The sequence below is a fragment of the Kogia breviceps genome, chromosome X (assembly GCF_026419965.1).
Source record: "Kogia breviceps isolate mKogBre1 chromosome X, mKogBre1 haplotype 1, whole genome shotgun sequence".
NCBI lineage: Eukaryota > Metazoa > Chordata > Mammalia > Artiodactyla > Physeteridae > Kogia > Kogia breviceps.
Genome location: NC_081330.1, coordinates 79221184 through 79246994, shown reverse-complemented (window position 1 = coordinate 79246994; position 25811 = coordinate 79221184). Strand labels below are relative to the sequence as shown.

The 25811-nt window shown below is 37.8% G+C and overlaps 1 protein-coding gene and 1 pseudogene across 5 annotated transcripts in view; one reads left to right on the top strand and one right to left on the bottom strand.

Moving 5' to 3' along the window:
• The window catches only part of ZC3H12B (zinc finger CCCH-type containing 12B), a 689142-nt gene that overhangs the window by 122676 nt on the left and 540655 nt on the right, over positions 1-25811 (top strand). The window lies entirely within an intron of this gene.
• On the bottom strand, positions 13888-23902 carry LOC131748128 (importin subunit alpha-1 pseudogene; annotated as a pseudogene).

Sequence of the window (25811 nt, the reverse complement as noted above, 5' to 3'; positions counted from 1 at the left end):
AGCACTCCCCAGAAGTACCACTGCCAGTGATTGTCCCTGCAGTGAATCACTGCCTCCCTCTGCCTCCACAGGAGACCATTCAATCTTAGCAGGTAGGTCTGGCTCAGTCTCTTATGAGGTTACTGCTTCTTTCCCTGGGTCCCGGTGTGCATGAGACCTTGTATGTGCCCTCTAAGATTGGAGTCTCTGTTTACCCCTGTCCTGTGGAATTTCTGCAATCAAACCCAACATCAAAGCCAGATTCTCTGGGGGCTCCTCTTCCCATTGCCAGACCTCAAGGCTGGGAATCCTGATGTGGAGCTCAGGACTTTTGCTCCTGTGGGAGAACTTCTGTGGAATAATTATTTCCAGTTTGTGGGTCACCCATGTGGTGCTTATGGGATTTGATTTTATTGTAGTTGTGCCCCTCCTACCTTCTCGTTTTGGCTTATTCTTTGTCTTTGGATGTAGGGTATCTTTTTTGGTAGGTTCCAGTGCTGTTTGTTTGTTTTCAATGGTTGTTCAGCAGTTAGTTGTGATTTTGGTGTTTTTGTGAGAAGGTGTGAGCTCACATCCTTCTGCTCTGCCATCTTAAGCTGACTCCAGATTAAATCAAGAAAGTATGTTTTAAAAGTCCCCATCACAAGAAAAAAAAATGTAACTTTTAATGGTGGCAGATAGTAACTATACTTACTATGTAAATGATTTCATGATGTATACAAATGTTGAATCATTTTGTTGTAACCTGAAACTAATGTAATGTTATATGTGAATTATACCTCAATAAAAGGAGAACAAATATAATGATATTAAGTTCTGAAACTTCAAGAATATTAAATTAAGACTTATAGTTTCTATTTAAATTACTATTTATTGATTATAGTCACATAACCACATGTTTAGTGGTTAATAAAATATTTTAATTGTATATGTTTGTATTTGGTTAGAGCTTATGGAGGAGGGAATACCCAGCCCCATTGCTTTCCCATTTCCCACTCTCCATCCTTGTCTCAGAGACACCAGGTTTCCAAAGTCTCAGGAGCGTGTGAAACTTTGAAGGAATGATGCATCCAGGTGTTCCCTATGTGACAGTTACCTGTCTTCCACCAGGCTCACATGACCTCCAGTCATTTAAGAAAGCAGCTGCTCTCTTGACCACTAGCTGGCTGCATCTTAGTCTGACCTCTGCATCTATGTATGAATTTGAGTTACTTGACTTTTCTGTGCCCTAGTTTCTTTGTCAGTAAAAATAAGAATAAGAACACTTGTCTAGCTCTTGATGTTGCTATAGGATAAAGTGACATAGTAGATAGTTATTTAACATTGCTTCAGGATAAAAACACTTAAAAAATAAGGTATTATGAAATGGGCATCTCTCGTAACTACCCCTCTATAATGCTACTTGTAGTAACTTTCAGGTCTTAAGAATAAAAGTACTTAAGAAATACACCATATACTATATACCATTTTCCAAGTAAAAGTTAACAGAAATCCAGTGAACTGATAGAATTCCTTAAACACCTGAGGTCATTAAAAACATTAACATAAATGGATAAAAATCTATTAATGCTTGCTTTCTTTATTTGATGGTTTATATTATTTTATTAATGTCAGATTTTATTTTCATGTTTTCCCTACTTTATCTAATTAGTTAAGAAATCTAATCTAATATTAAATTAGATATTATGGATTTTTCACTTTAAGTGCCGTTTTCCCTTCCTTTCTCATTGCCACAGTTCTATAGGTCTTCATTATTTACTCCCTGGACTATGGCTGCTGAGCAGAAAGTTGATAGGAATCTTTAAGGAGATTTCATGTTAAAGCAGTGTGGACATTATTCATTTAGGTCTAGAAGTGAATTTTTTTTCAGCACTTAAACAAACCCACTTTTTCTGGACCTTCACATTTGCTGAGACAAAGACTGAATATTTCAATTTTTGTGTGTGTGTGTGGTACGCGGGCCTCTCACTGTTGTGGCCTCTCCCGTTGTGGAGCACAGGCTCCGGATGTGCAGGCTCAGCAGCCATGGCTCACAGGCCCAGCCACTCCACGGCATGTGGGATCTTCCTGGACTGGGGCATGAACCCGTGTCCCTTGCATTGGCAGGCGGATTCCCAACCATTGCGCCACCAGGGAAGGCCCCTGAATATTTCAATTTTAAAAATATGTGATTAGTAACCATAAAGCCATACAGGCCTTTATATTTCGAAGATATAAGGCCACTTATCTCACCTTCCTTGCTTCCCTTTTCTTCCTTGAGGATGAGACGCTGCTTGTTTTCCATTTCTATTGAAAACTGTTACTACTCATTCTGTCCTTTGTAGTTCTATTTTTTATAAATCTGGCTGAAAAGTGGCCAAGTCATCTCACCTGCATCCCCTTCCCAGCTACATCCAAAGAGAAGTACACAATCCATTTTTATTATGAAGTTTTATTATAATCACTTTTGGGAACAAAAGATTGAAAAAAAATAAGCAGTTAATTTCTGTAAGCAATTGTTGGATGGTTACAATATGTCAGACACTGTGCTGGCTCTTGGGATATAAAGATGGATAAGGTCTTAAATATATCACATTCTGGTAGGGAACATTGCAGCTATTGAAGAAATTACAGTCTGGTAGATTAATTATAAATACCTAGTAAAATTCTAATATTCAATGCCCCTCTTCTTCAGTTTCTGCTTCACTTTGGATAGTAGCTAAAAGCTCATCCAGATTTTTGCTTTCTACTTTTTTTTCTGCCCATGGAGTCCATTAAATATCCCTATTAGCTTTCCTTAGACTTGTCTACGTATGAAGGGCACAGTGGCTCCTTTTTCCACAAAGCTTCCCAGCTTGGGAACCTGAGGAACAGATTGAAAAGAATAATGTCTTAACCTCACCTGGGTATTTTCCCCAACTGTAAGGTCCTCTGGATGGGCTGATATCCATCTCTTGAGGACTCTGCCCAGCCCAGATTTGCTAGCTTCTGAATATTCCCTCACATCTTGTTATTTTTCTCAAGCATCAAAAATACTTAATAAAATTGCACAAATTATGATTATAACCCTGGCCTAGAAATCTGAGCTATCTTGGTAAAGCTTTGTTTTGTCATTGAATCCACCTGATTATATTTTTATTTATGACAGCTGGGGTGGTCTTTATTGGCATATGCCACTTTGCCATGCCCAGGACTGTAAATGCAAGGTGAAAAACCAGGAAGATTTGGTCACAAGGGGCATCCTCCAGAGATGTAGCTTTCCTACCTAGCAAACAGTGTCTCAGCCTTAACCCAGCCTCCAATATCTTGCCTTATCATGGCGTGTCATGGCCATGACAGATATGTTTCTTTAAAAAAAGTAATCTTACATGCATTTCCTTTTTCAAGAAAGATTGCACTCCATCCCCTACCAAAAGCAATACGGTAGTATCCATTTTATCACATCTTGTAATTGCACAGATTCAAAAATTACAATCAAACATGTTTCCTTGAAATGACTCTTGACTATAAAAAGAGAAGATATCACAGCTTGTAACAGGGAGGAAAGTTTAATGTTAGGGAGCCATTTTCCTATGTTTTTAATAACTACTGAAGAGAAAGTAAAGGTTTTAATTTTGAAGTAAGGCTGGCACTTGAACAGAAACACATAAATCTTACTTGGGGATGGAATGGAAGTTCCATTTTGGACACTACAAATGACAGTGCCAGCTGTTGTCAGAAATAATAAACAAATAAACTATAATGGTGATACTGCAGATTTGTTTCTTTTATCATTTTGAGGATTTTTTCCCTACAAACTCCCATAGTTCACTATTATAACTTAATTACTGCATCTGATAAATATGACATTTGAAGCTATAGTTGTTATTTAAGTAGATCATATAAAGTTTCATGTAATTAACACATTTGCTTCTAAGAAATATGTGGTATAAGTCAAGACAAAATATTTTCCTTTACTTCTGATATTTTACAGGTAGTTAACCTGTATACTAGTAACCTAACCAGTGGGAAAGATTCATAGGAAGCTTTTCTAAAGACTTTCACCCAAATTGGGAAATTAATATTTTAAAAATAAATGTAACAGAAAGAGATATCTTGAGGCAGAGACAAGATGGCAGAGTATAAGGACTTGAGCTCACCTCCTTTCATGAAAACACCAAAATCACAACTAACTGCTGAACAACCATCAACAAAAAAGACTGGAACCTACCTACCAAAAAAGATATTCTACATCCAAAGACAAAGAAGAAGCTGCCACAACAAGACAGTAAGAGGGACACATACGTGATACATTCAAATCCCATACCTGCCAGGTGGGTGACCCACAAACTGGAAAATAACTATATCTTAGAGGTTCTCCCACAGGAGTGAGAGTACTGAGCCCCATGTCAGGCTCCCCAGTCTGGGGGTCTGGAATCCTGAAGAGGAGCCCCCAGAACATTTGGCTTTGAAGGCCAGTGGGGCCTGATTACTGGAAATTCACAGGAATGGGGGAAGCAGAAACTCCACTTTTGGAGGATGCACACAAGGTCTCATGCAAACCAGGGCCCAGGGACAAAGCAGTGATGTCATAGAAGTCTGAGCCAGACCTACCAGCTGGTGTTGGATGGTCTCCTAGGGAGGCAGGGGGTGGCTGTGACTTACCGTGGTGACAAGGACACTGGTGGTGGAGGTAAAAGGTAAAAGCTCATTGGTGTGAGCTCTCCTGAAGGTGGCCATTTTTACATCAAGGCCTGGCCCCACCCAACAGCCTACAGATTCCAGTGCTGGGACACCTAAGGCCAAACAAACAAGAGGGTGGAAACACAGCTCCACACATCAGCAGACAGGCTACCTAAAGACTGAGCCCACAGCAGCCTCAAAACACACCCTTTGACACGGCCATGCCCACGAGAAGGACAAGACCCAGCTCCACAACCAGTGGGCAGGCACTAGTCCATCCTACCAGGAAGCCTGCACAAGCCTCTTAGACCAACTTCACCCACCAGGGGGCAGACACCGGAAACAAGCACAACTATGATCCTGCAGCCTGAGGAGCAGAGACTGCAAACACAGAAAGTTAGACAAATTGAGATGGCAGAGGAATATATTCCAGACAAAGGAACAAGACAAAGCCCAGAAGAACAGCTAAGTGAAGTGGAGATAGGCAATCTATGCAATACCTGAAAAAAAGATTCAGAGTAATGATAGTAAAGATGATCCAAGATCTTAGAAAAGAATGGTGGCACAGAAAAAGAAGATACAAGAAAAGCTTAACAAAGAGCTAAATGATATAAAGAATAAAGTTGAATAATACAATATTTGAAATGAAAAATATGCTAGCAGGAATCAATAGCAGTGTTTTTTCTTTTAGATGATTTCTAATCTCATAGAAAAAATGCTTGGTGTGATTTCAATTTTCTTAAATTTATCAAGGCTTGCTTTGTGGCCCAGCCTGTGATCTATCCTGAAGAATGTTCCATGTACACTTGAGAAGAATGTGTATTCTGCTGCTTTCTGATAGAATGCATTATAAACATCAATTAAGTTTATCTGGTGTAATGTGTAATTTAAGTCCTGTGTTTCCTTATTGATTTTCTTTCTGGATCATTTGTCCATTGATGAAAGTGGGGTGTTAAAGTCCCCCACTATTATTTTGTTACTGTCAACTTCTTTTATGTATGTTAACACTTGCCTTATATATTGAGGTGCTCCTAAGCTGGGTGCATATATATTTACAATGGTTATATCTTCCTCTTGGATTGATCCTTTGATCATTATGTTGCATCCAACTTTGTCTCTAGTATTGTTACTCCAGCTTCCTATTGATTTCCATTTGCATAGAATATCTTTTTGCACCCCCTCACTTTCGGTCTGTATGTGTCCCTAGGTCTGAAGTGGGCCTCTTTTAGGCAGCATATCTCTATGTCTTGTTTTTGTATCCATTCAACCAGTCTATGTCTTTTTGTTGGAGCATTTAACCCACTTATATTTGAGGAAATTACCAATATGTACTTATTGCATTTTTGTTAAATGTTTAGTATTTGTTTTGTAGGTTTTTTACTTCCTTTCCTCTTTTTATCTCTTTTCTTGTGATTTGATGACTATCTTTAGTGTTGTGTTTGGATTCCTTTTTCATTTTTATGTGTATATCTATTATAGATTTTTGGTTTGTGTTTACCAGAGGATTATTTTTTAACATCTTTATTGGAGTATAATTATTTTACAGTTTTGTGTTAGTTTCTGCTGTATAACAAAGTGAATCAGCTATACGTATACATATATACCCAGATAACCACTCCCTCTTACATCTCCTTCCCACCCTCCCTATCCCACCACTCTAGTTGGTCACAAAGCATGGAGCTGATCTCCCTGTGCTGTGCGGCTGCTTCCCATTAGATATTGGTTTTACCTTTCATAGTGAATATATGTCAATGCCACTCTCTCACTTCGTCCAAGCTCACCATTCCACATCCGTGTGTCCTCAAGTCCATTCTCTACATCTGCGTTGTTATACCTGTCCTGCCCCTAGGTTCCTCAGAACCTTTTTTTTTTTTTAGATTCCATATATATGTGTTAGCATACAGTATTTGTTTTCCTCTTTCTGACTTATTTCACTCTATATTCTGTATCACAGACTCTACATCCATCCAATTCACTACAAATAACTCATTTTCATTTTTTTTATGTAGCTTAGTAATATTCCATTGTATATATGTGCCACATCTTCTTTATCCATTCATTTGTTGATGGACACTTAGGTTGCTTCCATGTCCTGGCTATCGTAAATAGAGCTGCAGTAAACATTTTGGTACATGACTCTTTTTGAATTATGGTTTTCTCAGGGTATATGTCTAGTAGTGGGATTGTGGGGTCATATGGTAGTTCTATTTGTAGTTTTTTAAGGAACCTCCATACTGTTCTCCATAGTGGCTGTATCAATTAACATTCCCACCAAAAGTGCAAGAGGGTTCCCTTTGCTCCACACCCTCTCCAGCATTTATTGTTTCTAGAGTTTTTGATGATGGCCAATCTGACTGGTGTGAGGTGATATCTCATTGTAGTTTTGATTTGCATTTCTCTAATGATTAATGATGTTGAGCATTCTTTCATGTGTTTGTTGGCAGTCTGTATATCTTCTTTGGAGAAATGTCTGTTTAGTTCTTCTGCCCATTTTTGGATTGGGTTGTTTGTTTTTTTGTTATTGAGCTGCCTGAGTTGCTTATAAATTATGAATATTAATCCTTTGTCAGTTGCTTCATTTGCAAATATTTTCTCCCACTCTGAGGGTTGCCTTTTGGTATTGTTTATGCTATCCTTTGCTGTGCAAAAGCTTTTAAGTTTCATTAGGTCCCATTTTTTTATTTTTGTTTTTATTTCGATTTCTCTAGGAGTTGGATCAAAAAGGATCTTGCTGTGATTTATGTCATAGAGTGTTCTGCCTATGTTTTCCTCTAAGAGTGTTATAGTGTCTGACCTTACATGTAGGTCTTTAACCCATTTTGAGTTTATTTTTGTGTGTGGTGTTAGGGAGTGTTCTAATTTCATACTTTTACAGGTAGCTGTCCAGTTTTCCCAGCACCACTTATTGAAGAGGCTGTCTTTTCTCCACTGTATATCCTTCCCTCCTTTATCAAAGATAAGGTGACCATATGTGTGTGGGTTTATCTCTGGGCTTTCTATCCTGTTCCATTGATCTATATTTCTGTTTTTGTGCCAGTACCGTACTGTCTTGATTACTGTGGCCTTGTAGTATAGTCTGAAGTCAGGGAGCCTGATTCCTCCAGCTCCATTTTTCATTCTCAAGATTGCTTTGGCTATTCGGGGTCTTTTGTGTTTCCATACAAATTGTGAAATTTTTTGTTCTAGTTCTGTTTAAAATTCCAGTGGTAATTTGATGGGGATTGCATTGAATCTGTAGATTGCTTTAGATAATAGAGTCATTTTCACAATGTTGATTCTTCCAATCGAAGAACATGGTATATTTCTCCACCTATTTGTATCATCTTTAATTTCTTTCATCAGTGTCCTATAGGTTTCTGCATACAGGTCTTTTGTCTCCTTAGGTAGGTTTATACCTAGGTATTTTATTCTTCTTGTTGCAATGGTAAATGTGTTTCCTTAATTTCACTCTCAGATTTTTCATCATTAGTGTATAGGAATGCCAGAGATTTCTGTGCATTAATTTTGTTCCCTGCTACTTTACCAAATTCATTGATTAGCTCTAGTAGATTTCTGGTAGCATCTTTAGGATTCTCTTTGTATAGTATCATGCCATTTGCAACCAGTGCCAGCTTTACTCTTTTTTTCTAATTTTGATTCATTTTATTTCTTTTTCTTCTTTCATTGCTGTGGCTAAAACTTCCAAAACTATGTTGAATAACAGTGGTGAGAGTGAACAACCTTGTATTGTTCCTGATCTTAGTGGAAATGGTTTCAGTTTTTCACCATTGAGAATGATGTTGGCTGTGGGTTTGTCATATATGGGCTTTATTATGTTGAGGTAAGTTCCCTTTATGCCTACTCTCTGGAGGGTTTTTATCTTAAATGGGTGTTAAATTTTTTCAAAAACTTTTTCTGCAACTATTGTGATGATCATATGATGTTTAATCCTTCAATGTTTAATATGGTGTGTCACATTGATTGATTTGCATATGTTGAAGAATCCTTGAATTCCTGGGATAAACCCCACTTGATCATGCTGTATAATCCTTTTAATGTGCTGTTGTATTCTGTTTGCTAGTATTTTGTTGAGGATTTTTGCATCTATGTTCATGAGTGACATTGGCCTGTAGTTTTCTTTCTTTGTGACATCTTTGTCTGGTTTTGGTATCAGGATGATGGTGACCTCCTAGAATGAGTTTGGGAGTGTTCCTCCCTCTGCTATAAGAGTTTGAGAAGGATAGGTGTTAGCTCTTCTCTAAATGTTTGTTAGAAGTCGCCTGTGAAGCCATCTGGTCCTGGGCTTTTGTTTGTTGGAAGATTTTTAATCACAGTCTCAATTTCAGTGCTTGTGATTGATCTGTTTATATTTTCTATTTTTTCCTGGGTCAGTCTCAGAAGGTTGTGTTTTTCTACTAATTTGTCTATTTCTTCCAGGTTGTCCATTTTATTAGCATAGAGTTGCTTGCAGCAATCTCTCATGATCCTTGGTATTTCTGGAGTGTCAGTTGTTGCGTCTCCTTTATCATTTCTAATTCTATTGATTTGAGTCTTCTCCCTTTTTTTCTTGATGAGTCTGGCTAATGGTTTATGAATTTTGTTTATCTTCTCAAAGAACCAGATTTTAGTTTTATTGTACTTTGCTATTGTTTCCTTCATTTCTTTTTCATTTGTTTCTGGTCTGATATTTACGATTTCTTTCCTTTTGCTAACTTTGGGGTTTTTTTGTTCTTCTTTCTCTAATTGCTTTAGGTGTAAGGTTAGATTGTTTATTTTAGATGCTTCTTGTTTCTTGAGGTACAAGTGTATTGCTATAAACTTCCCTCTTAGAGCTGCTTTTGCTGCATCCCATAGGTTTCGGACTGTCATGTTTTCATTGTCATTTGTTTCTAGGTATTTTTCATTTCCTCTTTGATTCCTTCAGTGATCTCTTTGTTACTTAGTAGTGTATTGTTTAGCCTCCCTATGTTTGTTACAGATTTTTTCCTGTACTGGTATCTAGTTTCATAGTGTTGTGTTTGGAAAAGGTGCTTGATATGATTTCAGTTTTCTTTAATTTACCAAGGCTTGATTTGTGACCAAAGATATAATCTATCCTGGAGAATGTTCAATGAGCACTTGAGAAGAAAGTGGATTCTCTTGTTTTTAGATGGAATGTCCTAGAAATATAAATTAAGTCCATCTTGATAAATGTGTCATTTACACCTTATGTTTTCTTATTTATTTTCATTTTGGATGATATGTCCATTGTTGAATGTGGGGTGTTAATGTCCTCTACTATGATTGTGTTACTGTCAATTTCCCCTTTTATGGCTGTTAGCAGTTGCCTTTTGTATTGAGGTGCTCCTATGTTAGGTGTGTAAATGTTTACAATTGTTATATCTTCTTTTGGATTGATCCCTTGATCATTATGTAGTGTCCTTCTTTATCTCTTGTAATAGTCTTTATTTTAAAGTCTGCTTTGTCTGATAAAAGTATTACTACTGCAGCTTTGTTTTGATTTCCATTTGCATGGAATATCATTTTCCATCCTCTAACTTTCAGTCTGTAAGTGTTCCTAGGTCTGAAGTGGGTCTCTGGTTGACAGCATATATACAGTTCTTATTTTTGTATCCATTTAGCCAGTCTATGTCTTTTGGTTGGGGCATTTAATCCATTTTCATTTAAGGCAGTTATCCATATGTATGTTCCTCTTACCATTTTCTTAGTTGTTTTGGGTCTGTTATTGTAGGTCTTTTCCTTCTCTTGTGTTTCCTGCCTAGAGAAGTTCCTTTAGCATTTGTTGTAAAGCTGGTTTGGTGGTGCTGAATTCTCTTAGCTTTTGCTTTTCTGTAAAGCTTTTCATTTCTCTGTTGAAACTGAGTGAGATCCTTGATGCATAGAGTAATCTTGGTTGTTGGTTTCTCCCTTTCATCACTTTAAATATGTCCTGCCACCCCCTTCTGGCTTGCAGAATTTCTGCTGAAAGATCAGCTGTTTACCTCATGGGGATTCCCTTGTATGTTATTTGTTGTTTTTCCCCTGCTGCTTTTAATATGTTTTCTTTGTATTTAATTTTTGATGGTTTGATCAATATGTGTCTTGGCATGTTTCTCCTTGGATTTATCCTGTATGGGACTCTCAGTACTTCCTGGACTTGATTAACTATTTCCTTTCCCATATTAGGGAATTTTTCAACTATAATGTCTTCAAATATTTTCTCAGTCCCTTTCTTTTTCTCTTCTTCTTCTGGGACCCCTATAATTCGAATATTGGTGCATTTAATGTTGTCCCAGAGGTCTCTGAAACTGTCCTCAATTCTTTACATTCTTTTTTTAAGTTGTGTTCTGTGGTAGTTATTTCCGCTATTTTATCTTACAGGTCACTTATTCGTTCTTCTCCCTCAGTTATTCTGCTCTTGATTCCTTCTAGAAAATTTTTAATTTCATTTATTTTGTTGTTCATCATTGTTTATTTGCTCTTTAGTTTTTCTAGGTTCTTGTTTTGTGTGTTTTTTTTTTTAATTTTTTCCATTCTATTTTGAAGATTTTGGATCATCTTTACTATCATTACTCTGAACTCTTTTTCAGGTAGACTGCATTTTTTCTCTTCATTTTTTTGGTCTGGTGGGTTTTTACCTTACTCTTTCATTTGCTGTGTATTTTTCTGTCTTCTCATTTTGCTTAACTTAATGTGTTTGGGTTCTCCTTTTCTCATGCTGCAGGGTTTTAGATCCCATTATTTTTGGTGTCTGCCCCCTGTGGGAAAGTTTGGTTGTGTAGGCTTTCTGGTTAAGGGGATTGGTGCCTGTGTTCTGGTGGATGAGGCTGGATCTTGTCTTTCAGGTGGGAAGGATCACATTCAGTGGTGTGTTTTGAGGTGTCTCTAATCTTATTATGATTTTATGCATCCTCTCTGCTAGTGTTTGGGGTTGTGTTCCTGTCTTGGTAGTTGTTTTGCATAGGGTGTCAAGCACTGTAGCTTGCTTGTTGTTGAGTGGAGCTGGGTCTCAGTGTTGAGATGGAGATCTCTGGGAGAGCTTTTGCCATTTGATATTATGTGGAGCCTGGAGGTCTTTGGTGGACCAGTATCCTGAACTAAGCTCTCCAACCTCATAGGCACAGGCCTGACACCCCACTGGAGCATCAAAACCCTTTCAGCCACACGGCTCAGGTGAAAAGGGAGAAAAAAAGAAAGAAAAAATAAAGTAAAATTAAAAGTTATTAAAATAAAAAATTTAATTCTTAAAAATAGAAGAAATTTAAAAGTAATAAATAAAAAAGAAGAGAGCAACCAAACCAGAAAACTAATCCACCAGTGATAACAAGCACTAAAAACTATACAAAAAAAAAATGGACAGACAGAACCCTAGGACAAATGGAAAAAGCAAAGCTATATAGACAAAATCACACAAGGAAACCTACATATATACACTCACAAAAAGAGATAAAGAAAAGAAATATATATCTATATATGTATTAAAAAGAAAAACAGGAAGAGAGCAACCGAATCAGTAAACAAATCTAGCAATGACAATAAACTCTAAATTCTAAACTACAATAACATAAAAACAGAAACAAATTAGATGCAGAAAGCAAACCTCAAGTCTACAGTTGCTTCCAAGATCCACCACCTCAATTTTGGGATGATTCTTTGTCTATTCAGGTATTCCACAGATGCAGAGTACATCAAGTTGATTGTGGAGATTTAATCTGCTGCTCCTGAGGCTGCTTGGGAAATTTCCCTTTGTCTTCTTTTTTTGCACAGCTCCTGGGGTTCAGCTTTGGATTTGGCCCCACCTCTGTGTGTAGGTCCCCTGAGGGCACCTGTTCCTGCCCAGAAAGAATGGGATTAAGGGAGCAGCTTATTATGGGGCTCTGGCTCATACAGGCCATTGGGAGGGAGGGGTACAGAATGCGGGGCAAGCCTGCGGCAGCAGAGGCCAACATGACATTGCAACCACCTGAGGCATGCCATGTGTGCTCCCAGGGAAGTTGTCTCTGAATCACATGACCCTTGCAGTGGTGGGCTGCACAGGCTCCCAGGAGGGGAGGTGTGTTTAGTGACTTGTGCTTGCACACAGGCTTGTTGGTGGCCTCTGCAGCAGCCTTAGCATTTCATGCCCATCTCTGGTGTCTGTGCTGATATCCATGGCTCACATCCGCCTCTGGAGCTCTTTTAGGCAGTGCTCTGAATCCCCTCTCTTTGAGCCCCCTTAAACAATGGTCTCTTGCCTCTTAGGCAGTTTCAGACATTTTCCCAGTCTCCCTCCCAGCTTGCTGTGGTGCAGTAACCCCATTCAGGCTGTGTTCATGCAGCCAACCCCAGTCCTCTCCCTGGGATCTGACCTCTGAAGCTGGAACCTCAGCTCCAAGCCCCCACCCGTCCCAGCGGGTGAGCAGACAAGCCTCTTAGGCTGATGAGTGCTGGCCGGCACCAATCCTCTGTGCAGGAGTCTCTCCACTTTGCCCTCTTCACACCTATTGCTGCACTCTCCTCAGTGACTCCAAATCTCCCCCCCCCCCCACACTGTATCCACCAGTGAAGGGGCTTCCTAGTGTGTGGAAACTTTTCCTCCCTCTCAACTCCCTCCCATGGGTGCATGTCCTGTCCCTATTCTTTTGTCTCTGTTTCTTCTTTTTTCTTTTGCCCCACCTAGTTATGTGGGCATTTTCTTGCCTTTGGGCAAGTCTGAGGTCTTCTGCCAGTATTCAGTAGGTGTTCTGTAGGAGTTTTTCCACATGTAGATGTATTTCTGATGTATTTGTGGGGAGAAAGGTGATCTCTGTGTCTTACTCCTCCTCCATCTTGAAGGTCTCTCTACATATACTTTTCTTATGGAAAAAATTGTTGTATCTTTACAACTACAGGTATATTTGTTTATTATTCATCTCTCCTAGTTGAATGTATAAGGAGCTTATCTGTATTGTTCAGTGTTGAATCCTCAGTGTCTGAATTATTATTTAGCATATTGTAAATGCATATTTTATTTGGGTTGAATGAATGAATATTTATAGATATGTTGGCAGTTAGAAAGGAAAAACTGAAAGTGCCTTACATCTGCTACATTCTAAACTTATTCATCTGTCCCATTGGTGGTATTTCCTACGGTTCTTAAGGCTGGAGTCACAGTTGGCTATTCAGCAGCTCCTAGAAATTTTACAAATTGTGGCAAAACTCTTGTTTTTTGACTAACTATGTCAGTTAGTTCATTGAACCATCAGTAAGGTAGGACATAGCTCAGCAAATACCTCTAAATACTTCTCAACAGTCATGATGCAAAAGTAGGAAGAATTTGCTTAATAACATCTAAAGAGGGAATAGGATATTATTATAATAAAAATTTGAAAGTGTCCAGGTAAGACTATGTAAGTAACCACGTGCTAAAGATGGCAAATCAATAACTATCAATACAAGTAGAATTAACGAAGTGTTTATTTTGCCATTCTTGATAATGAAATCATTGGAAGCAAACCATTACCTGCAATGTTTCTGAGAGCCTATACAGCTTTTTCACTGATGTGTGAATGGAGAGATGACAAGACAGCAATTAATGCTGATATAGTACCTTCATCTACCACAGTCTATTCTGGTTTCCCAAAATTTATATTAGCAAGTACACCTAAGCAGATTAGAATTCAATAGTACTACAATCAGAGAAAGGCACACATTTTTAAATCAAACCAGCTCAGATTATATTGTCTATGGAAGGCTGTTTTCCCACACAAAGAATTTTCCAGCAACTTGGGTAGCTTGGAATTGACTTTCCAAATTATTGCTGTTTGTGTCTTTCCCAGTGTCATCAACAGAACAATTTACGAAGACCTAGTTGCTATGAATTTCCTGTAGTGGAGAAGTAGCAGCATCAGAAAAAGAACTTACCTTTCTTCTTTTCAGCATCTGGTCATTTTTCTTATCTTTTCTCTGTTTCATTATAAGTTCTATACAATACTGTCTCATTTCCGTTCTGTCTTTCCCTTTGTTTTCCAAACTGTTAAGGTGGGCAGTTAGCTAATTGGCATTCTTATTGGTGTACATGTTATTAGACAATAGGAGAAAGCTAGAAGATAGTTGTGGATCTGGCTCAGATTTTATGAGTAGCAGCATCTGTGTTTACAGTCTTCAAGTTAATACACCCTGGATAACTGAAAAATTATACTTTTAAATTCTAAACTATAAAGGTATTCAGAGATTGTTTTTGTGATGTATAGAAAATTGATAAAAGCCTCTATCCTTTTATGGTGGGAAAACACATACATCTCTAGTTAAAGAGGAGCTCATTTAAAGAAGAATAATATCTTCAAAGAGGGGAAAAGTAAGTTGGACAGTACTCTGTATTCAAGTCTATGGTAGAATGATTATAGAATTATTTTATTTTTAAATGGTAAATTAGAGGTTTAAGGAGAGGGGCCTTAGATTCAGCTAGAATTATATCCATTATTTCCTGTTCCTTCTACCATGCTTGTCCTGTTTCAAAATAATAGTACTAATGATGGTTAGTATTTATTATAAAATGACCATTATTAATGAGAGAGAAAATTACATTTCCATTCTTCTTATAACTTTAACATTGAAATACACATAAAGACAAATTCATATAAACAAACTGTGGATGTTGTTTTCCCTGGCTTATAAGCAAAGTAAAACTTAAAATGAGTAGGCAAGGTATAATTAAGATTTAAGTTACTAAATGGCAACCTAAACCTCTCAGAGAAGTTTTCCTGGTTATAAAGAGCTTGGTTTCTAAATTGAAGATAATACATAATCAATGTTCACAAAATTAGCTACCCCCCATCCCTGGTATTTTGAAAATAACCCATCCCTTTCTTTATTTCCTAGTGGTGTTTCACTGGATTGTCCTTATATTTGAATTTGAGGAAATGTCAGCAAGCTTATTGCTCCATTTGGTCTGCAGCTTCTATATGCAAGCTTTTGGAAAGGTGCAAAATCTACTTTTTAAAGGCAATTTAATCTTACTATTTTACAATTTTTGTTCACAACTACTATATTTTGGGCCTTAAAACTATCATTGCTGGAAAATAAGAACATATTTTATGAACTGAAGATTTTCACTTCATGGGGGAAATCATTCTAATGATTTTTGAATGCTAGCTATAAATCTAGATTTTTTTTAAATAGAAAATATCAAATATATTTTAACTTTTTCTGATTGAGCGGCATCATCATTATTAGCATGCATTATCTGTCTTTTCTGGTGTCTCTCTTCTTTCATACATGTCACTTGTCATTGTCTTCTACCTACTTCTAGTTTGTTTTGTCTAATCTAGCACTTACCAGGAAAAAGGATAAAAACTTGTAAGAGTTGTGTGTTAATAAAGGCTAATAGGCTTGAATGAGAGGCTTTGTAATAATATGAAGGGCTCCTTTGTATTAATATAATAATAGTAATAATAATGATAGTTGCCATTGATTAAGCAGTATTATGTTTCAGACTCTTCCCCATCCCCAATAGGATACCACTCTGTGTTTGATGTATTCTTTTTTATGTATGTGTTCTTGTAATTTTTGTGTGTGCATTTATTTTAAAATTTCTATAAATGGTATTGTACCATATTTATAGAGTGCTTACCATGCAACTAATATTTAAGACACTAGAGATACAGCAGTAAGCAAAACAAAATTATAATAATTATAGCAACCTAGATGAAAATATATATCTCATTCTGTTTCTTCTTTTCTTACTCAGCACTGTTTTTAATATCTTAGGACTATTTTTAATATCTATCCATGTTTCCATGGGTATACCTAGTCCTTTGCTTTGCCTGCTGCCTAATATTCCATACTCTGAATCTACCACATTTGATTTATTCACTCTTTCAGTGATATACACCTAGTTTGCTTCTACTACCCCAACATCACAAACAATTATGCAATGAACATCCTCATACATGCCTCCTTACTATGTGAATGAGGGCTGCTTTCTTGCCCAACCACCCCCCAATTCTTGCGACTATTCAGCTTTCTAATTTTTGCCAATTTGATTACTATAAAGTGATATCTCATTATTTTGATGTATATTTTTCAAATTGCTAATGGGTTTGAGCATCTTTTCATAATCTTTTAGTTTTGGTGAGTTTTCTTTTATAAAATACCTGTTTATATTTGCCAGTTATTCTATTAGAGTTCCTCACCATTTTTACTGCTTTATAGGAGTTCCTTAAATAGATTATAGATTATAGTTTCTAATAGTTATCACACATGTTTGATTAATAAATGATGAAAATGACCAAGCCTTTCACTCTTGTACAATCCTACCTGATTTTGTTACAAGGCTGTGTTGTTAAGGTCACTATCTCGGGGGCTTATTAGAAGCCTTTTTTCTCTTTACTGTTGATTACAGTTACCTGAAATCTGACTTCCCAATAGGTAGACTGTATATTATACTTTTCTTTTTGCCTGGTTTGAAACTCTTAACACACTTTAACAATTTATAATGAAAAATATATTTTAAAATATTTTTGGAACTTGACAAAACTATACTAATGTTCTACTTGGAGTATAATAGGATTAGCCAAGAACATTTTGAAAAAGAAGAATACTGAGGGGAGCTTCCCTTATCAGATATTAAAATGAATTTTTAAGCTAGATGACTCAAATTAATGTAGTGCTGGAATAAGAATTGACAAGCCAATCAGCAGATAGGATATTTAACTCAGAAAGAAAACCTAGTATATCAATTCATCAAGTATCTATTCACTGTTTACCATGCAAACAATATTTAAGGCATAGAGACAGAGCAGTGAGCAAAATGAAATCCCTGCTGTCATGGATCCTATGTTCTAGTGGCATATATGCAATGAATAAATACACATTTTCCTTTGATAAATAAATATATATATACATATATATATATATTTCCTATATGACTTAGATAATTATGTATGTATGTCACTGAACACAAGTTCGTGTGCCCTACGCACAGTGAGGCCAGTCAAACTGAAACATTGAAGTTTGGAGCAGAGAAAGGTTTATTGCAGGGCCATGCAAGGAAAGAGGTGGCTCATGCCCCCCAAACCCTGAACTCCCTGAAGGGTTTCAGCAAAATATTTTTAAATGCTAGGTGAGGGAGGGGTGTTGCAGGGTATGTGATCAGCTTATGGACAGTTCTCTTGTTGATGGTGAGGTAACAGGGCAGTGTCACAAGGGTTAACATTATCATTCCTTAGGCTCCAGGAGGCCTGGGGACTATGTGCTCATGGTCAGCAAGTAGTTCACATCTTCCATTTGGTGGTGGTGGTGGGGGTTACATCTGTAAAACAACTCAGGAAATGTGCATCAGATACTGTTATCTAGGTACTTTAGAGAGGAGCTAAAGCAGAGGATATGGGGGAGGGGCCTGCATGGGGAAGGCCCCATAGGGTACTGCTCTGTTACATGTACGTAATTTGTGAAAAATTTGTTGGAAAATACTTCACAAATCATTGGGAGAAAAGCAAAGATTTTTTAACAAATGCTTTTAATGCAATTAGTTATTTAGAGGAAAAAAAATGATAAACCCTCACTTCTCAAATCAAACTGGGGGGATTAGGTCAATAAATATTTATAATGAAATTATAGAAATCTATATAAGAAAATATAGGTGAAATGAAACTGCATGGGAAAAGACTAAATTTTTTTTAACTTATATTTTATATTGGAGTATAGTTGATTAAAAATGTGTTAGTTTCAGGTGTACGGCAAAGTGATTCAGTTATACATATACATGTATTTATTCTTTTTCAAATTATTTTCCCATTTAGGTTGTTACATAATATTGAGCAGAGTTCCCTGTGCTATACACTAGGTCCTTGCTCGTTTTCCATTTTAAATAGAGCAGTGTGTACATGTCAATCCCAAGCTCCCTAACTATCCCTTCCCTCCACCCTTCCCCCTGGTAACCATAAGTTTGTTCTCTAAGTCTGTGAGTCCGTTTCTGTTTTGTAAAAATTACAGTTGTACCCTTTATTTTTAGATTACACAAGTAAGCAATAAAATATGATATATCTCTTTTTTTTAACATCTTTATTGGAGTATAACTGTTTTGCAATGGTGTGTTAATTTCTACTTTACAACAAAGTGAATCAGTTATACATATACATATGTTCGCATATCTCTTCCCTCTTCTGTCTCCTTCCCTCCCACCCTCCCTATCAGACCCTTCTAGGTGGTCACAAAGCACCAAGCTAATCTCCCTGTGCTATGCGGCTGCTTCCCACTAGCTATCTATTTTACATTTGTTAGTGTAAATATGTCCATGCCACTCACTAACTTCGTCAGACCTTACTCTTCCCCCTCCCCATATCCTCAAGTCCATACTCTAGTAGGTGTGTGTTTTATTCCCATCCTACCCCTAGTCTCTTCATGACATTTTTTTTTCTTAGATTCCATATATATGTGTTAGCATATGGTATTTGTTTTTCTCCTGACTTACTTCACTCTGTATGACAGACTCCAGGTATATCCACCTCATTACAAATAACTCAGTTTCATTTCTTTTTATGGCTGAGTAATATTCCATTGTATATATGTGCAACATCTTCTTTATCCATTCATTTGTTGATGGACACTTAGGCTGCTTCCATGTCCTGGCTATTGTAAATAGAGCTGCAATGAACATTTTGGTACATGACACTTTTTGAATTATGGTTTTCTCAGAGTATATGCCCAGTAGTGGGATTGCTGGGTCGTATGGAAGTTCTATTTGTAGTTTTTTAAGGAACCTCCATACTGTTCTCCATAGTGGCTGTATCAATTTACATTCCACCAAGCAGTGCAAGAGTGTTCCCTTTTCTCCACACCCTCTCCAGCATTTATTGTTTCTAGATTTTTTGATGATGGCCATTTGGACCAGTGTGAGATGATATTTCACCGTAGTTTTGATTTGCATTTCCCTAATGATTAATGATGTTGAGCATTCTTTCATGTGTTTGCTGGTAATCTGTATATCTTCTTTGAAGAAATGTCTATTTAGCTCTTCTGCCCATTTTTGGATTGAGTTTTTGGTTTCTTTGTTATTGAGCTGCTTGAGTTGCTTATAAATTTTGGAGATTAATCCTTTGTCAGTTGCTTCATTTGCAAATATTTTCTCCCATTCCGAGGGTGGTCTTTTGGTCTTGTTTATGGTATCCTTTGCTGTGCAAAAGCTTTTAAGTTTCATTAGATCCCATTTGTTTATTTTTGTTTTTATTTCCATTTCTGTAGGAGATGGGTCAAAAAGGACCTTGCTGTGATTGATGTCATAGAGTGTTCTGCCTATGTTTTCCTCTAAGAGTTTGATAGTGTCTGGCCTTACATGTAGGTCTTGAACCCATTTTGAGTTTATTTTTGTGTATGGTGTTAGGGAGTGTTCTAATTTCATACTTTTACAGGTAGCTGTCCAGTTTTCCCAGCACCAGTTATCGAAGAGGCTGTCTTTTCTCCACTGTATATCCTTCCCTCCTTTATCAAAGATAAGGTGACCATATGTGTGTGGGTTTATCTCTGGGCTTTCTATCCTGTTCCATTGATCTATAATCTGTTTTTGTGCCAGTACCATACTGTCTTGATTACTGTAGCCTTGTAGTATAGTCTGAAGTCAGGGAGCCTGATTCCTCCAGCTCCATTATTCGTTCTCAAGATTGCTTCAGCTATTCAGGTTCTTTTGAGTTTCCATACAAATTGTGGACTTTTTTCTTCTAGTTCTATAAAAAATGCCAGTGGTAGTTTCATAGGGATTGCATTGAATCTGCAGATTGCTTTGGGTAGTAGAGCCATTTTCACACTGTTGATTCTTCCAATCCAAGAACATGGTATATCTCTCCATCTATCTGTATCATCTTTAATTTCTCTCATCAGTGTCTTATAATTTTCTGCATACGGGTCATTTGACTTCGTAGGTAGGTTTATTCCTAGATATTTTATTCTTTTTGTGGCAACGGTAAGTGGGAGTGTTTCCGTACTTTCACTCTCAAATTTTGCACCATTAGTGTATAAGAATGCCAGAGATTTCTCTGCATTAATTTTGTATCCTGCTACACTACCAAATTCATTGATTAGTTCTAGTAGTTTTCTGGTAGCATCCTTAGGATTCTCTATGTATAGTATCATGTCATCTGCAAACAGTGACGCCTTTACTTTTTCTCCGATTTGGATTCTTTCTATTTCTTTTTCTTCTCTGATTGCTGTGGCTAGAACTTCCACAGCTATGTTGAATAAGAGTGGTGAGAGTGGGCAACCTTGTCTTGTTCTTGATCTTAGTGGAAATGGTTTCAGTTTTTCACCATTGAGAATGATGTTGGCTCTGGGTTTGTCATATATGGCCTTTATTATGTTGAGGAAACTTCCCTCTATGCCTACTTTCTGCAGGGTTTTTATCATAAATGGGTGTTGAATTTTGTCAAAAGCTTTCTCTGCATCTATTGAGATGATCATATGGTTTTTCTCCTTCAGTTTGTTGATATGGTATATCACGTTGATTGATTTGCGTATATTGAAGAATCCTTTCATTCCTGGGATAAACCCCACTTGATCATGGTGTATGATCCTTTTAATGTGCTGTTGGATTCTGTTCGCTAGTATTTTGTTGAGGATTTTTGCATCTATATTCATCAGTGATATTGGCCTATAGTTTTCTTTCTTTGTGACGTCTTTGTCTGGTTTTGGTATCAGGGTGATGCTGGCCTCATAGAATGAGTTTGGGAGTGTTCCTCACTCTGCTATCTTTTGGAAGAGTTTGAGAAGGATAGGTGTTAGCTCTTCTCTAAATGTTTGATAGAATTTGCCTATGAAGCCATCTGGTCCTGGGTTTTGTTTGTTGGAAATTTTTAATCAGAGTTTCAATTTCAGTGCTTGTGATTGGTCTGTTCATATTTTCTATTACTTCCTGGTTCAGTCTCGGCACGTTGTGCATTTCTAAGAATTTGTCCATTTCTTCCAGGTTGTCCATTTTATTGGCATAGGGTTGCTTGTAGTAATCTCTAATAATCTTGTGTATTTCTGCAGTGTCCATTGTTAAGTCTCCTTTTTCATTTCAAATTCTATTGATTTGAGCCTTCTCCCTATTTTTCTTGAAGAGTCTGGCTAATGAGTTATCGATTTCGCTTATCTTTTCAAAGAACCAGCTTTTAGTTTTATTGATCTTTGCCATCGTTTCCTTCATTTCTTTTTCATTTATTTCTCATCTGATCTTTATGATTTCTTTCCCTCTGCTAACTTTGAGGTTTTTTGTTCTTCTTTCTCTAATTGATTTACATGCAAAGTTAGGTTGTTTATTCGAGATGTTTCCTGTTTCTTAAGGTAGGATTGTGTTGCTATAAACTTCCCTCTTTGAACTGCTTTTGCTGTATCCTGTAGCTTTTGGGTCGTCATGTGTCCATTGTCATTTGTTTCTAAGTAGTTTTTGATTTCCTCTTTGATTTCTTCAGTGATATTTCATTATTAAGTAGTGTATTGTTTAGCCTCATTGTGTTTCTATTTTTTACAGATCTTTCCTGTAATTGATATCTAGTCTCATAGTGTTGTGGTTGGAAAAGGTACTTGATATCACTTCAATTTTCTTAAATTTACCAAGGCTAGATTTGTGACCCAAGATATGGTCTATCCTGGAGAATGTTCCATGAGCACATGACAAAAATGTGTATTCTGTTATTTTTGGAGTAATGTAATTTAAATATCAATTAAGTCCATCTAGTGTAAAATATCATTTAAAACTTGCATTTCCTCATTTATTTTCATTTTGGATGATCTGTCCATTGGTGAAAGTGGAGTATTAATGTCCCCTACTATGATTGTGTTACTGTCGTTTTCCCCTTTTATGGCTGTTATTATTTGCCTTATGTATTGAGGTGCTCCTCTTTTGGGTGCATAAATATTTACAATTGTTATATCTTCTTCATGGATTGATCCCTTGATCATTATGTAGTGTCCTTCTTTGTCTCTTGTAATAGTTTTTATTTTAAAGTCTATTTTGTCTGATATGAGAATTGCTACTCCATCTTTCTTTTGATTTCCATTTTCATGGAATATCGTTTTCCATCCCCTCACTTTCAGTCTGTATGTGTCCCTAGGTCTGAAGTGTGTCTCTTGTAGACAGCATATATATGGGTCCTGTTTTTGTATCCATTCAGCCAGTCTGTGTCTTTTCGTGGGAGCATTTAATCCATTTACTTTTACGGAAATTATTGATATGTATGTTCCTATTACCATTTAGTTAATTGTTTCAGGTTGTTCTTGTAGGTCTTTTCCTTCTCTTGTGTTTCTTGCTTAGAGAAGTTCCTTTAGCATTTTTTGTAAAGCTGGTTTGGTGATGCTAAACTCTCTCAGCTTTTGCTTGTCTGTAAAGGTTTTAATTTCTCCACCAAATCTGAATGAGATCCTTGCTGGGTAGAGTAATGCTGGTTGTAGGTTTTTTTCCTTCATCACTTTAAATATGTCCTTCCACTCCCTTCTGGCTTGTAGGGTTTCTGCTGTAAGATCAGATGTTAACCTTATTGGGATTCCCTTGTGTATTATTTGTTGTTTGTCCCTTGCTGCTTTTAATATGTTTTCTTTGTATTTATTTTTTGATAGTTTGATTATTATGTGTCTTGGCGTGTTTCTCCTTGGATTTATCCTGTATAGGACTCTCTGTGCTTCCTGGACTTGACTGACTATTTTCATTCCCATATTAGGGAATTTTTCAACTATAATGTCTTCAAATATTTTCTCAGTCCCGTTCTTTTTCTCTTCTTCTTCTTCTGGGACCCCTATAATTTGAATGTTGGTGCGTTTAATGTCCTAGAGTTCTCTGAGACTGTCCTTAGTTCTTTTCATTCTTTTTTATTTATTCTGCTCTGCAGCAGTTATTTCCACTATTTTATCTTCCAGGTCACTTATCCGTTCTTCTGCCTCAGTTATTCTGCTATTGTTCCCATCTAGAGTATTTTAAATTTCATTTATTGTGTTGCTCATCATTGCTTGCTTCCTCTTTATATCTTCTAGGTCATTGTTAAATGTTTGTTGCATTTTGTCTATTCTATTTCCAAGATTTTAGATTATCTTTACTGTCATTATTCTGAATTCTTTTTCAGGTAGCCTGCCTATTTCCTCTTCTTTTGTTAGGTCTGGTGTTTCTTTTACCTTGCTCGTTCATCTGCTGTGTTTTTTTCTGTCTTTTCATTTTGCTTACTGGGTTTGGAGTCTCCATTTTGCAGGCTGCAGGTTGGTTCATAGTTTCTGTTGTTTTTGGTGTCTGTCCACAGTGGCTAAGGTCGGTTCAGTGGGTACAGTACGTTTCCTGGTTGCAAGGACTAGTGCCTATGTTCTGGTGGTTGAGGCTGGATATTGTCTTTCTGGTGGGCAGGTCCATGTCTGGTTGTGTGTGTTGGGATGTCGGTATCCTTATTATGATTTTAGGCAGCCTCTCTGCTAATGTATTGGGCTGTGGTCCTGTTTTGCTTTTTTGTTGCATATAGGGTGTCCAGCACTCCATGTTGCTGGTGGTTGAGTGAAGCTGGGTCTTGGTGTTGAGATGGAGATGTCTGGGAGACTTTTGCCACTTGATATTAGGTGGAGCTGGGAGGTATCTTGGTGACCAGTGTCCTGAAATTGGTTCACCCCCCTCAGAGACACAGTCCTGACGCCTGGCTTGTGCACCAAGAGCCTTTAATCCACACAGTTCAGAATAAAAGGGAGAAAAAATAGAAAAGAAAGAAAGGAAGGAAGGAAGAAAGAAACGAAGGAAGGAAGGAAGAAAGAAAGGAAGGAAAGAAGGAAGGAAGGAAGAGATGAAGAAAGGGAGGAAGGAAGCGAGGAAGAAATGATGGAAGGAAGGAAGCAAGAAAGGAAGGAAGATAGCAAGAAAGGAGGGAAGCAAGCAAGCAAGAAAGGAAGGAAGGAAGGAAGAAAGCAAGAAAGGAAGGAAGGAAGAAAGGAAGGAAGCAAGGAAGGGCAGAAGAGAGGAAGGAAGGAAGGGAGGGAGGGAGGGAAGAAGAAGAAGGAAGGAAGGAAGGGAGGAAGGAAGGGAGGAAGAAAAGGAGGTAGAAATGAAGAAAGAAAGGAAAGAAAGAAGATAAAATAAAGTTATTAAAATAAAAAATAATAAATATTAAGAAGAAAATTTTTATTAAAAAACAAAAAGCAACCAGGACGGTCAGAACCCTAGGACAAATGGTGAAAGCAAAACTATACAGACAAAATCTCACAGCGCAGCACACACATACATACAAAAAGATATAAAGGGGAAAATTATAATATATCTTGCTCCCAAGTCCACGTCCTCAACTTAGGATCTTTCGCTGTCTATTCAGGTATTCCACAGATGCAGGGCACTTCAAGCTGATTGTGGAGCTTTAATCCACTGCTTCTGAGGCTGCTGCGAGAGACCTCCCCCTCTCCTCTTTGTTCGCACTGCTCCTGAAGTTCAGCTTTGGACTTGGCCCCACCTTTGCGTGTAGGTCGTCCGAGGGTATCTGCTCTTCGCTCAGATAGGACGGGGTTAAAGAGCAGCTGATTTGGGGGCTCTGGCTCACTCCGGCCGGTGGGAGGGAAGGGCACTGATGCGTGGTGAGCCTGCGGTGGCAGAGGCCAGCATGATGCTGCACCAGCCAGAGGAGCGCCATGCACTCTCCCGGGCAAGCTGTCCCAGGATCCTGGGACCCTGGCAGTGGCAGGCTGCACAGGCTCCCGGGAGGAGTGGTGTGGTGAGTGACCTGTGCTTGTACACAGGCTTCTTGGAGGTGGCAGCAGCAGCCCTAGCATCCCACACCCGTCTCTGGTGTCCACACTGACAGCTGTGGCTCGTGCCCATTTCTGGAGCTCCTTTATGTGGCACGTTTAATCCCCTCTCCTCTCACATCAGGAAATAAAGAGGCAAGGAAAAGTCTCTTGTCTCTTTGTCAGCTCCGTGCCCGTCTCTGGAGCTTCTTTAAGTGGCACGCTTAATCACCTTTCCTCACGCCCTAGGAAGCAAAGAGGGAAGAAAAAGTCTCTTGCCTCTTCAGCAGCTCCAGACTTTTACCAGACTCCCTCCCAGCTAGCCATGGTGCACTGTCTCCTTCAGGCTGTGTTCACACCAACTCTAGTCCTCTCCCGGTTTCCGACTGAAGCCCGAGCCTCAGCTCCCAGCTGATATTTCTCTTTTTCTGTTTGACTTACTTCACTCAGTATGACAATCTCCTTCCATCCATGTTGTTGCAAATGGCATTATTCCATTTTTTTTAATGGCTGAGTAATATTTTATTGTATATATGTACCACATCTTCTTTACCCCAGTGTTT